Source organism: Crocodylus porosus, unplaced genomic scaffold (assembly GCF_001723895.1).
Source record: "Crocodylus porosus isolate Cpor-Errol unplaced genomic scaffold, CroPor_comp1, whole genome shotgun sequence".
In the NCBI taxonomy this organism is placed as follows: domain Eukaryota; kingdom Metazoa; phylum Chordata; order Crocodylia; family Crocodylidae; genus Crocodylus; species Crocodylus porosus.
In genome coordinates, this window is record NW_017728907.1 from 42,164,793 (window position 1) to 42,169,345 (window position 4,553).

Genomic DNA, 4,553 nt, shown 5'->3' on the forward strand with positions numbered 1-4,553 from the left:
AAAAGGTTTCCTAAACATAGTCTACCTACCCACCATTTTCCTGACTGGATAACCACATCCCTTGGAATCACCTTTACTGCAGTCAAAATCAACAAAGACACACAACCATTTTCAGGACCTGCAACATCAGGACCCTCACGGAGAATCCTAATAATGAATGCCCAGAGTGCTGCATTGCAATTGTGGTTCAAGAAATGTCCCTTCTATGGGGTAAAACACCAGGTAGTGGGGGCTAATGCTTGCCAACCTCCAACCCTCGCCTTTCTGGAGTGACATGGGTGTGGTATTTCCTGAAGACTGCCCCGCCACAGACAGCCTGACCACACTGTCCAACTCCACCAGGGTTCATTTTCAGGTCTTACCCAGGACCAGAAGGAACCTACTCCATCTCCCTAATTCCTACCCTAACCTCCATGTGTTCTGGGAGCTGCAGACTTCAGGCTGAGGGATGTTGCTTCCTCAGTTTCCCAGATGTAACTGCTGACGCAGCTCCCAGAGTCTGGGCTTATACACTCCCTCCCCAGCCCTCCTCCAATCAGGCAGCCCCCTGGGGTCAGGTGACCACCTAATTGGGCCTGAACCCAGCTGCCTGCTGCCCCACAGCCTCTCTGATGCTCTTAAAGTGGCAGGCACAAGCAGTGTACTGCCACAGACTTGAACTCCTGAAACAACCTCTGGATATGGATGTCATTTACTTGGATTTTAAAAAGGCCTTCAATACAGTGTCTCATCCCATTTTTATAAATAAACTCTGCGGTTGTGATGTAGATGATTACAGTCAGGTGGGTGGTGAATTGGTTTAAAGGACACCCAGAAAGTGGTGATGGATGGGTTGGTATCAACCTGGAAAGATGTGGGCAGTACGGTCCCCCAAGGTTCTGTTGTTGGACCACTGCTGTTCAATATCCTCATCAGTGACCTGGATGAGGGTGTGGAGAGCACTTTGCCCAAATTCATAGATTACATCAAATTATGGGGAAAAATAAACACACTGGTGGGCAGGGAATGGGTTCAGCCAGATTTGGACAGATTGGGTTCAGCCAGATTTGGACAGATTGGAAAAGTGGGCAGAACAGAATAGGATGCAATTTAACAAAGGTAAGTGAAAAGTGCTGCACCTAGGGAGAAAGAATCACCAACACACATGCAGACTTCCTAAGCTTCACAACAGCAGAAAAGGATCTCAGAGCCATAGTTGACTTCAAGATAAACATGAGTCATCAATGTGATGAAGTGATCACTAAAGCTAACTGCTAGGGCGATGCAAAATTTCAATGGGTGTTTCATTTCAAAGCTGTTTTGATGTGTTTCAGTCTCAAAACTGTGAAACTGAAACGAAACAAAAGGCTTCGAAACATTTCAAAATGTTTCGAGTTTTGAAGCAAACCAGCGGCAGGAGGTGGGGGGAAGCCGTGGTTGCGCTCCAAACAGCTCTGCCAGCCCCACAAAGCTCAGCCCAGTGGCAGAAAGTGGTGGGAGAGCCAGTGGCAGAGCCACTCCGAGTGTAGCCCTGGCTAGTGGCTCTCCCCCACCTCCCACCACCAGGCACAGATCCATAGATCTCCCCCATCTCCCACCGCACTGAGCTCCATGGGGCTGGTGGAGCCACTTGGAGCACAGCTCTGGCTCTGAGCACAGCATTGATGATCACAGCCCAGCAGCTGGAGGCCCCACAGCCCCCTGGAGCTGAGACTGGTGTCACGAGGCAGGGAAGAGCTACAGGCCAGGGCTGCACTCGGCGCCAGGGCTGCACTTGGAGCAGCTTCACCACTGGCTCTCCCCCGCCTCCTGCCACTGGGCTGAGCTCCATGGGGCTGGCTGCTTGGAATACAGCCCTGGCTCTCCCCCAACTCCCGCCACCGGTCTACACTCTGAGCACCTCCACTAGCCCTGTGGATTTGAGCCTGGCAGCAAGAGGTGGTGGAGAGCCAATGACCAGGGCTGCACTCAGAGCCAGGGTGGCTGGGTGGCTGGGCTCTGAGTGGCTCCATCATTAGCTCTCCACCACCTCCTGCTGTCTCCCACTGCCAGGTTTACTCCATGGGGCTACAGAGCCTCCAGCCACTGGACTGTGCTCAGCCTCCCACTGGCAGGCTGTGCTTGCCAGTTCAGCACTCCAAGCAGCTCTGTCATTGGCTCTCCCGCCACCTCCTGCCACCAGGCTGAGCTCCATGGGGCTGGTGGAGCTGCTTGGAGTGTAGCCCAGTCCAAACTCCAAATAGCTCCAACAACCCCACAGAGTTCAACCTGCCTCTCAGCACAGCCAGACTCCTCCAGGGGTGCAGGCCCCCAGATCTGCACACGGAATGACAGGAGCTGCCACTGCTGCCTGGGGCCAGTGGCAGCACCAGTCTTCCCAGTGCTGGGTGCAGGCTGTGCCCAGCATCAGTCCCAGCCCCACAACACCCACAGCACTCCTGGGGGTGTAGGCCCCTAGATCTGCACGAGATAACAGGAGACTGCTGCCTGATGCCAGTGACAGCAGCAGTCTTCCCTGCACCCAGCACTGTTCCCAGACAGCAGCAGCAGCTTCCTGTCATCCCGCATGTAGATCCGGGGGCCTGCAGCCCCAGGAGATTCCATCACAGCTCCACAGCTCTCTGTGTGCAGGATGACAGGAGGCTGCTGCTGCCAGCAAGTGACACAAGTTTTGCTTTTAGCAATTTGAGGTGCAGTTTCCCAGAAACCCTTGTACCTATCCCCTTGAAACATGGCTTCATGCCCCCAGAAGGGGCTACCATCCCTACATTTTTCAGCCAAATCAGGAAAGAAGTGGCATTTTCATGATTCCCTATTATAGGCATTTTCATGATTCCCTATTATAGCCTATGGGTGAAATGTCTAAACGCATCAAAACAGCAAAACAGTTTTGACAAAATGAAATATAACAGTATTTTGAAATGAAACAAAATAATGAAACCAAATACTATCCTTTTGAAATGGTAAAACAAAAGTCAAAACAAAACAATGCTGGTTCGCAGAGCCCTACTGACCACACTCTATCATGCATTAGCAGGTGTCTCCCTAGACAAACAGATCTAGGGAGGTGATACTTCCCCTCTATGCAGCATTGGCAAGGCTGCAGCTGGAGTACTACATTCAGTTCTGGGCACCGCACTTCAAAAGGAATGTGGAAAACCTTGAGAGGGTCCAGAGGAGGGCTACTTGGATGGTTAGGGGCCTGGAGGTAAGGTCCTGTGAGAAGAGATTGAGGGACCTGGATCTCTTCAGCCTCCGCAAGAGAAGGCTGAGAGGGGATCTAATGGCTATCTACAGATTCATTGGGCGGGGCGGGGAGGGACACAGCAAGGAATAGGAGATGCTCTGTTTACCAGGAGATGGAAAAGCAGGAGTGGCAGAAATAGTGTTTCACAAACCAAACCAAGAATTCTAAGTCACTCATCTTACACAGAGATATGTGCAAAGTTGCCATAGAATCTGTTGATCCCAGATTGGTCTCATCAGCCATCTTTGGACCACAGATAAGACATTTAGGGAAGACAATCATCCTTGACTGCAAGGGATTGCCAATGGGGTGGGGGGTGACTGGGGGAGGGAGGGATTCCAAAATTCAAGTAAATATGTTAAGTACCAGCCCTTGGTATAAAAGAAAAAGGGTTTAATCAGAGGGAAAAGTGTTTTCTGTTAATCATTTCATCAGCTCTACTTGAGGTTAAGAGCAAATCTTCCTACCACTTTTTTCTTTCCCTTCTCTACTAGGGTGGCCCATATTCTGTGTTTCATCTAAAATCTGTAAACTGAATAACAGAATAAGTTACAGAATAACAGAACAAGCTTTAGAGAAAAGGTCATGCCAAATGCAAATAAAAGTCTCTTTATTAATAAAAATTAGTTATACATTTCCATGAATTTACTAAGTGCTTTGTTTCTTGGTAACACTAGAAGAGTCTCTTAAAAATAAATATTGCTTGTAGTTACAAGGAATATAAGAAGCTATCTCTATATATATTTAATTTCAGCACCATGGCTGCAAAACAAATATTCACTTTGGAAGTGGAGCCTATTAAAAAAAAATCAAAGAATAACTAGAATTTTAATATAGCGTACTAAACTGTTAGATTAGCAACTCTTCTTTTTGAGACTATATTATAAAATAAATCTGCAGTGCTTGCTCCAGTGTGCATGTTCATGTTTTTGAGGGGGCTTTGCACACCTATCACTTTAAGAGCGAAGAAGCTACTTGAAAAGCAGCCTGCAGGTATAGCAGGGGCCAGTTAGAAAAGCACCTGACAAAAGGAAGACTGGGCTTGAAGCATATAAGCTAAGGACCTGAGCTAGTCAGGCAGTCTTGCCCTGAGAGCCACCTGGAGAGGAGCTCCTGAAGGGATGCAGCTAGGCTCCTGATTAACATCACTCTGGAGGCTTGAGAATGGGACTAAGGGGTGAAGGATCATAGAATCATAGAAGCAGGGTCAGAAGGCACCAGTCGCAGGGCTCAAGTGCCTATATACTAATGCTAGGAGCATGGGGAACCAGCAGGATGAACTAGCGCTCCTGGTTGCACTAAACGCCTATGACTTAGTGGGGCTGAC

General features: G+C 49.0%; 1 long non-coding RNA gene across 1 annotated transcript in view; it reads left to right on the forward strand.

The window, feature by feature from the left end:
* The first annotated feature begins 3,577 nt into the window (after nucleotides 1-3,577).
* Nucleotides 3,578-4,553, forward strand: part of LOC109307358 — an 8,821-nt gene continuing 7,845 nt past the window's right edge. Inside the window, exon 1 of the long non-coding RNA XR_002100245.1 lies at nucleotides 3,578-3,588. This is a non-coding gene — a long non-coding RNA (uncharacterized LOC109307358). The remainder of the gene's footprint in view (nucleotides 3,589-4,553) is intronic.